The following is a 9,895-nucleotide window of genomic DNA, read 5'->3' as shown; positions in this document are numbered from 1 at the left end:
GTTAAGGATGGGGATTGGTGGGATTTTGTCCCTACTAGTTCTTCTAGTTGGTACTGGAAGAAAATCTGTGATACTAAAGAACAAATCAAGCAAGTGTTTACTGCTACTGAATTCTGCAATATGCCTAAATATTCTGTGAAATTGGTGTATAATAAGCTCATTGATTCCAAGCCCATGGTTCACTGGGACAAGATGGTCTGGAATAGACTTACTGTGCCAAAATATAGGTTCATCTCTTGGTTGGCAATTCAGCACAGATTGCAAACAACAGCAAAAATGGCAAGAATTGGAGTTAGCTCAACTTCAGATTGTCTTCTCTGTGGTCAAGCCCCTGAAGATCATGAACACTTGTTCTTCAAGTGTCCTTATAGTAGCAGATGTCTCACTGATTTGAAGAGTTGGTTGGGGATTCAAAGCTCCCTTACTACCTTACAGAGAGGAGTTAGACAACTGTCTAACAGCAACAGTTCCAAATTTAGGAAAAGTGTTATGTATGCTAGCATGGTTGCTTTGATCTACCTGATCTGGAGGAGTAGAAATAGTAGTTTCTGGGATAAAGCTTTCCCTACTGTTTTGAATGTAATGACTCTTTTAAAGCATACAGTTAAGAGTAGAGTGATGGCTGTAATGCCAAAGAATGTAAGTAGGAAGGATAGTTTGTGGTTTCAGAATCTCTGAAACTTAGTTGTGTTGTGCTTGCTCTTGTGAGGAATGGTCCAACCTAGTTGGTTTGTTCCCCTTGAGTTAGCCTAGGTTGTACTAGTCTTATATGCACGCGATGCGTGCGAGATTATATAAAAACTTAAAATTGCACACACACGCCTATATCAAAATATTGACGGCTATTATTCGTTTAGTTTTTAATTTTGGAATTCAATTTAGTGACATTAGTGATAAATCTCAAATCCTAAATCACATTTCAATATCAGAAACTACATCAATTCATGTACTGAATCACATCAATTTAACAATCTATTAGAGAACATGAAAATGTTTGAAGAGTAAAATTAAAAATTATATCAACTTCGTACATTAGAGCAACAAAACATAATCACATCACAAACCCTCACACACAATTAAAACACCACGCACACAATCCCACGCCCAAAACTGCCAGAATAGTGCCGAAATCGTTGCCCAAAGTCGATAATATCATCAGGGGTGGCGAGATCTCGATTTGGCATTAATTCATCAAATATTCTCCTAGTCTTCAAATTTCTGTGAGAAAAAAAAAACAATTCACATTCAGAGCAAATGAACATTTCAAATTAAAATAACTTCTTAATCCTCCCCAAAATAATTTATCTCATTCTGATTTAAGAGATCTAACCTTTTGGGGCGGTGAAGATGAATATAGAATCTGATTCACATTTTCCTTTACCGTTAATCAGAAAAATATGTTTCATCAACTTTTCCACGTCAATTTATGGGTTTAAATATATACAAAACCCTAGAAAATTGATTTGAAAATTTTCTAAAATCAAAGAAAAACAACTTTTCTGCTCAAACACACAAAACCCATAATTTCAAAAGTTGTAATTAAGCATTAATTATCCAAAAGCAACATTATTAAGCATTAATTATCCAAAAAACCAGCTAAAGATGTCACCTTTAGGAGGTTCTGAATGGACTGAACCGATTCGAGTTTTACTAATTTGGAACCTATTTAACTTCCACCAACAATCCAGAGAGATTTGTAGCATCTCAATTTTTATTTCTTGCAGTAGAAGTCTCCAGGTAAAAAAAAATATGGCAAGTTTTAAAAGAATCTTTGGGATTATTTTTGAGTTATGTCACTGGGATAATGTGCAAAGTGCGACCAATTAAATTATAACCTTTACCACAATTCGGAAACACACCTTCATTCCTTGCTGCAGAAATAGAGATTTTTATATGAACTCGATAGACAAATTTGGCTTGTAGAGTGTGTCAGGTCATTGGTTGCCTCAAAGATAGGTGTCATCTTTTATTGCAAGGAAGTTTATCAGTAATGATGTATTTTTTACCTAGATCAAACATTTAAGTAGTAAAAATGCGTCACCGGAAAAACCACGTGGACCTCAATAAAGCCTAAATCAAACATTCATTAGCTCTGGTTGCTTGGGAGAAAGTGTTTTAGCAATTTAGCCAAAGCCATCAAGTGGTCTCACGGTCTCAGTGGCATCACCTTTACAGTATTACAGTTGTGATAAAGCTACAAATTCTGTATGCCCTTTGATTTAAACAGGATAAACTATGGGTTACACTTACCTGCACTCGTAGTTACTACTTCGTATATAAGAGTCGAATTTTAGGGAAAATGGGGGTCTTGCCTACTCTTCCATTGTGTAAGCAGTATATGTATATTTCAAATGCAGAGAAGTGAAGACAGGAGGCTGACAAAACTTGGCTAACAGAAAACTTATTAGAATAAACCATGTTCATTATTTATTGTCAGAAACACACGAAGAGTGTTACTAAAAAAGTCTGTTATTTTATAACAAAGGGATTGAGTGTTAATCCTTTGTGTGTATTTTACGAAAAACAGAACAAAAATGTTCAATGTTTAATTTTTTAATGTGAATTTCCTGATCAAATGAGGTGCAACACTTTCAGAAAATCATCAAAGATCAAACTCAACCCTTAGTGTGAGCTTTTGTTCTTATATAAAACAAAAAAGGGATTGAGTGACCAAAAGGGATGGGATCCTACAAAATGTCAGAGTACTTTGACTTAAAAGACATGGATTTTTACCAGCATATTCACAGCCAAATAATTATAGTCAATTTACCAAGATCACCTTAAAGATACTTATCAGTTGGATGGGAGAAGGGACATAACTTATACGGAGTAGGTTATATTGGTGAGTGTAAGTTCAGGTGAACCAAAATATCTAAAATTACTCATTAAACCCAAAAAGAAAGTCATTTATTCAGATTGTATGATCTAAAATTACTCATTAAACTCAGTAAATAACTAACCTTTGAATCGTGATGCAGAAAGCAACATTTAATCAATTGACGAACGATCCCCAATCACCTAACTCGGTAGCATAAACATCAGAAAATTTTATTTCAGCAGCACTTTCAGGTGAACCAAAATATCTAAAATTACTCATTAAACCCAAAAAGAAAGTCATTTATTCAGATTGTATGATCTAAAATTACTCATTAAACTCAGTAAATAACTAACCTCTGAATCGTGATGCAGAAAGCAACATTTAATCAATTGACGAACCGATCCCCAATCATCTAACTCGGTAGCATAAACATCAGAAAATTTTATTTCAGCAGCACTTTCAGCGTGATATATACGACCAATACATGATGAATTATCCTGCTAATGAATCCATCATCAACTCATAGGCACACTATAAGAATGAGGTAAATATACACATAAAAGTACATTGAAAGATAATGGCTCCAAAAACATGCAGAAAAAATCCTAGAAATGTAAAGTAGTGAATATGCTCAATTGCTAATCTCAGCTGATGTTAGATTGCTACTGAAATGAAGAAAGTACACCCACCACTCTGAATAGCTTTCTAACCTTAGATGGAACAGAGAAAGAAATAGCTTTCCCAAACCGAGGAACCCAACACGTCCTGAAAATTCATCTGCAATAACACATACTCGGTATCAAAGTTCGACCAATGTTAATAACATCATGAACATAAATTTAAACTGGATGTAGTAGAAGTACTCATAACTATCATATGCACATTCACCATTCTATTAAAAACACAACTTCATTTCGTAATATTCAATGTTTTCCATTCAATACATAGAATTCCTTACTTCATTATATCACGATCTCATTTGTTCAAGCCTGTTTCACACAGCATAACTTACTACATTTGATAATATGAACAACAACAACATAAAAAAAAACATAATTTTTACAAATCCAGCAATTTCTTGTAAATTCTAAATGAAAGACACTCTCTAATAACATCATATGCATCAATCAATTCTCTCCCGCAATTTTAAATCAGACTACAATTGCAATTTTATATTTACAATTTCAACTACAAATTACAATAAATACCCAAAATGGTGATTGATTTAAGAAAGCTGAAAAATATAAAAGATTGAAACTTTAGAAGATAGTTAAAAGAAATGGCGGTACCTTTGGTTGAATCATTAATCAACCTGGAAAAAAAATTGCCTGGAGAAGAGAGAAAAAACAGAATCAAATGATAATTTGTGTAGTTATGCAAAAACAGAATCAAATGAATAAATTGTACTGCCTGATCATGGTGGAAGTTCACATAAACAAATTGAAGAATACATATTACAACAAATACTATAATTAAATGAAAATAATAAAGGAAATGAGGGAAGATTTTACTTTCAGATCTGAACTTCCCACATAATTGCAAATCTTTGTAATACAATGAGCTTGATCAATGCAAATTCACCCGACACAATTCCATCAATTCATACTCTAAATCTAGTGATTAATGCAAAATTAATGGTTAATGGAAGTTAGGGAAGGGAGAGATCGGAGGAGCAGAGGTATTCAAAAATATCCAAACGTGAGAGGAGAGAGAAAGGGAGAGGATAAAGAATTACCATGGTTGCTGGTCCGGTTTTGTGAGGCGAGAGAAAGGACGCATGAGCAATGGAGTTGACAGAGAGAGAAAGTGTGTCTGCGCTCAAACTCAAGGGTACGTGTTTAGGGTTTGAAATGACGATGGGCATTAAGTTAAGGATGGGGGTATTTTGGTCTATTTCTAGGTGGACACGAAAAGTTAATTTACTCTTTTGACCTCAGCTCTTGGCTTATATAATAGAGATTCTGTTTTGTGGAAATTAATATTATCCTTACTTGCTTAGCAAAAAAAAAAAAAAACTCCGCGATTTTGCTAAGGATTTTCCTTGGTTCGTTCGTCCTGAGCTCCGAGTCCAATTTCTTTAAAAATATTAAATAATTGAATTAGTACTAGATCGATAAATAATTTAAAATCAATATTTTATAAATCATAAATTTTATAAGTAATAAATTTATAAATAACGAATTTTAATAAAATTATAATTTCGAAATTTAACGAAAAATGTTATTATTAATCGAATTTTAAATCAAAATACATATATATTTTATTAATCGATTTTCATGTAAATAATATTAAAAATTCCTTTTTGTGCTAATTCGGGCTAGTAATTTATTTTAGTAAAAACGATAATTAAACCTGAAAATAATAAACAATTCATTAGTAAATAATTTTATGATAAAACTTTGTTGAAGCATGAAAACTAACAATTAGGAAATCTGAAATACTAATTCAGTTTTTTTTTTTTTTTTACTCACCATAGGCCCAAATTGAAAGGCCCAATCCTAAAATTGAATTTGGATGACAAAGCAAGGTTTCACAATTGAAACTCAATTTTGAGTTTACTGGGAAAGGAACGCGAGCAGGGGAAGGGGGCCGAAACAGGGGAGGCACGAAGGGGGGGAAGAGAGGAGGAGAGGAGGCGACTGGGCTAGGTGGTTCGGCGTCGCAAGCTTGGGCCGGTAAAGGCGGTAGTGAGGGTGGGTGGTTTGCCGCGGCGATACGGCGAGGCAAGAGAGGAAAAGTTCGTGCGAAAAAAAAACAGGGGATTCTTGGTGTGGTGGTTCTGGGCGAAGGGAGGGGACGACTCGGCGGCGAGGGTGGAGGTGACTGAAGGTGGTGGGGCGTTGCGCTGGTGGTGCTGTGAGCAAGGAAAGAGAAAAGAAACAGGGGAGGGGAAGGGGTGTACGTGTGGAGGAGGAGAGGAAGCAGGGAGGTACGGTGGTCGACGGTGGGTGGTCGGGTGGTGTTAATGGTGGTGAACGGCGGTGGATACAGTGGTCGTTGGTGGTGATTGCTCGAACCAGAAAAAGATGAAGAGGAGAGAAATTGGTTTTTGGTTTTGGTTTTGGTTTTTGATGTTGAATTTTCTAAAATGGAAATGAAATTTGTATATAGGAAGAGTGAAGAACAAGGAGAGGTGCTTGGGGTCCAAGTATCTGAATTGAGGGAAGGAAGGAAGTCTTGACTTCTGCTTTGTGCGTGGAGAGCAAGGGAATAGGAGAAGGAAGAAAATTTCTTCACTCATTTGCACGTGGAGAGCAAGCAGAAAAAGAGAAAAGGGGATTTTGGCTCTTTTAAGGGCAATTTCGTAATTTCACATTATTTGGCCAAAAATTCAGAAATTGTTGCTACTTTTGAAACTTACTAATAATGGAAATGTTTAATTAAAATAATTCTTTATAAAAATTATCGTTAACGAAAAATAAATAAATTTTCGTTTATAAATTTATCGTTTAAAATAAATCGTAAAAACGATTAAAATAACGAAATTCGATTATTCGTAATTATTTAAAACGAAATCAAGCTAATAAATATTTTTAATTTTAATAAATCAAGTTTAAAAATTTCGGGGTATTACATCCTTACCCCCTTAGAAAAAGTTTCGTCCTCGAAACTGGAGCTCAGTTGAACTTGCCATTCTTAGAATCATACAAGTCATATTTAATCGTTCTATTCCTCATTCATTAATAGAAAACATACATGTCATAACCAATCATTTGATCTCACGCATAAGCATGGTTGGTACATTACATATTCACATAAAACGTAGTGATTCGTATATCATATCGTTCTTAGGCAACTATTTGAAGATATTTCGTTTTCGTTTGTTATTAGGCTCCTTTGCTGCAGGGATCTTGTCGTTGACTTTCATTACTTGATTCGTTTTGCTTTCGGACTTAGATCTTTTCTTCTACGCTATAACTTTGTCGATTACGTTCGTTGCAGGGGTTCGAGTCCAATCATGTGACTAGGAATACATCGTTAGACATATGACTTTGTTACTTATCCTTTATATTCTAAATCGACAACCTCGGATTTATCAAGTGTGCCTTTACCAGAAACAATCTAGCTCGCAGAAAACTTAGTTCAGACTACCTAGTCCTATAGATACGTCGTTTGTTGACTTTCTAATCTCAATTCCATTGCAATCCTCAATCATTCTTTTCGAATTTCTAACATTCAATGATATCATCAACCTTATTGATAGATTAACTCTTGATAACTTCTTTTGGTAGAATCCTCAATATCTTATTCATGTGTCAACTCAGATGGGTCTTTTACCATAACTCATGTTGGGTTCATAACATTTCTGTTTAAATTCCTAGCTTCCTAAATATAGACATATTAATCATCTTTTAGTCCTTCAGCATGCGTTTCCTTAATTTCACTTCAACACAATGGTGTTCAACATGTTCTTTCCTAAGTCGAATTCTTTCAACAATGGAGGGCTCAGCCCAAATTACGTGACTCGATCCTTGAACACAGCCTGGTTGAGATTTCTACATATACTAAAAAATATACGGTAGATACTTTAGCATAGATTAGTCTAGGTTGTTCACTCTAGATTGTCGTTTCATAGCCTTCAAAACTACTTTCTTGCCAACTTGACATATTTCAAAACTTCATGAACTCCTGTATTTCCTAAAATTTGTTCCTTTAGGATTCTCCAAAATTCTTAAATGATCCATATGTAGGTTTACTAAATGTATCAAAGCACGGGTCTTAATTATGATTCATCAAGATCTCACATACAATTGATAATCCCAAATAATTCCAGCTAACTTTATGGTATTTGGTTTACAACCTCTAGTATATCCTTAATAGTTCAACGAACCTTCAAAAATACTCTTGCACTAATTCCATTGATACCAGATATATGACGCATAATGGTAACTTATCTTGATCCTCTATAATACTCATACATTATCGTTTCTTGTACATTAGATCGGGGTTCCCAAGGTAACATTTTCACGTTATCATTCTTAAAATGATTTCCTCAAATTAACTCATCTCATCTCATTGGAATTAATCTAAAATCTTGCTCCCTTATTAAAGGTCTATCGTGTTTCCCTTTCGGAATATATCTGGGCACTTAGGCAAGTAAAATTTCATTTCCGTAACTGTCTGATAAACTTTCAACTTCAATCTTTTGTCTCTTAGTCATTGTAGAAATCTACCCTCCTTTTTCAACGATTACCTGTCAATCTTCCTCATATTTGTTAACCTATCATCCTTGCATCACATCATTCCAACATGCCTGAATCTCTTTAGGTTACCTAGTACTCAACAACCTAAACATATCAACCAATTTGGTACAAACTCCGAACATATATGACAAATAATAAACGAATGAAGGAATATCAACGAGAATAGAATAATTAGAAAAGAGAATTACAAGGACCATTGGTATCATTTCTGCTTTTCTCATGTAGTTTCGTCATAGGATCTACTTCAGTCATGGGTTTCTGAGGCATGCTAACAATGTCATTGGTTCTATGGTCGTTGTCAATAGACAATCTTTTAGTACGTGGGGCTGACGGTGATAACTCAGACTAATCCTGAACCTAATGGTCATAACTTCCACAACGATCATTTGTTCTTAGCACAAATCCTTAATTCGTACTTTCTTAATCTCATAATTCAAAGTTGGCCTCGCATTCAAGCAAACGTTTTCTTGATCCTTAAGGAACTTGACTTCCATAACAAATATTTCCTTAGTCTCATCAATCAAAGTTGGTCTCGGTACTGACTTAACGCATTTAAACAAACATTCCCTTTATTCTTAACAACTTAACTTCTAGGTTTTAAAGATCATCTTGGTTGGCTAGTAGAAAGGTAGGATCGAATTTAGGTAAGATTTTGACTCAAGCATCTATAATAACATTAGTTTTTCTAGTAGGGTATTGTATATCAAGATCATAAGTAAGGTAGTTCTATTCAGGGACTTGGAGTTGGCGAGAGAATCATCTATGACTTTCCTGATCCATTTTTACACATCATATTCCATGTTTAGAAGTATTACTATAAATAACAAATCTCTCAGTTCCGGATGGAAGACAAGGATATAGGCAATTGTGATACGTCTCTTAAGTTCTCGAATTGCAGATTCACAATCATCATTCCCCGTAAATTTGATATTCTTCCTAACCAATCGGATTGTGGGTAAGGCAACCTTAGGGAAATCTTAAATAAATCTTCGATAATCTTCAGCTAAACCCATAAAATTTCATACTTCAGGAACATTGGTTGGTCTAGGGTATTCCACGATTCCTTTTACTTTCTCATGATCAATAAATACACCTTTCTCAGAAATAATATGACCTAAAAATGAAATTTCCTTAAGCCAAAATTTACACTTTGACAGCTTAGCACATAACTGGTTTTCAATCAACATATCTAACACTTTTCTCCGATGCTCTTCGTGTTCCTCATTACTCTTAGAATGTACCAAAATATCATCAATGGAAACAACTACAAACTCATCAAGGTATGGGTTGAAAATGCGGTTCATTAAATCCATAAATACAACTGATGCATTAGTTAACCCAAAAGGTATTACAACAAACACATGGTGACCATAGTTGGTTCTAAAGGTTTGTCCTTGGAATATCCTCAAGTTTATTGTAAATTTGATGGTATCCAAACCTCAAATCTATCTTTGAAAACACTTTTGCACCTTGAAGTTGGTCAAACAAATCATCAATGCGGAATAAAGGATACTCATTCTTGTCCAACTCTCTATAATCTATGCATAACCTCGATGTTTCATCATTTTGCCTCATAAATATGACAGGGCTCCCAAAAGTGATGCACTTAGTTGAATATACCTTTATCCAAGTAAATCATCTAATTGATTCCTCAATTCTTTGCAACTCAGTTGATGTCATTCTATAGGTGCTTTAGGAATAGGGGTGGATCTTGTGATTAATTTAATGCTAAAGTTTAATTCTCTCTGTGGAGGCATACTAGGTTTCTTTTCAGGGAAACATATTCACAAACGATAGTTGTGTCAGTGAGTGGTGATCGGCAACACTACAAGGATAACCAAAAAAATTCACCACCGGAGCTTTCAAAGCAGTG

The 9,895-nt window shown here is 34.7% G+C and overlaps 1 long non-coding RNA gene across 5 annotated transcripts; it reads right to left on the bottom strand.

The window, feature by feature from the left end:
* Positions 1–925: 925 nt before the first annotated feature.
* On the bottom strand, positions 926–4,687 carry LOC110801003 (uncharacterized). 5 transcript variants are annotated; one of them, XR_002536812.2, is made up of 7 exons: positions 4,554–4,687; positions 4,330–4,431; positions 4,108–4,146; positions 3,529–3,595; positions 3,172–3,315; positions 2,961–3,018; positions 926–1,218 (listed from the first exon to the last, which is right to left on the bottom strand). It is a non-coding gene; the product is annotated as an uncharacterized lncRNA (long non-coding RNA). The 5 variants fall into 5 exon arrangements; XR_008930813.1 differs by having other exon boundaries at positions 4,108–4,130; XR_002536814.2 differs by having other exon boundaries at positions 4,330–4,379; positions 4,554–4,653.
* Between the last annotated feature and the right edge of the window lie 5,208 nt (positions 4,688–9,895).

This window comes from Spinacia oleracea, chromosome 3 (genome assembly GCF_020520425.1).
Source record: "Spinacia oleracea cultivar Varoflay chromosome 3, BTI_SOV_V1, whole genome shotgun sequence".
In the NCBI taxonomy this organism is placed as follows: Eukaryota; Viridiplantae; Streptophyta; class Magnoliopsida; order Caryophyllales; family Amaranthaceae; genus Spinacia; species Spinacia oleracea.
The sequence above is the reverse complement of the archived record's forward strand: the minus strand, read 5'-3'. Positions and strand labels throughout refer to the sequence as shown.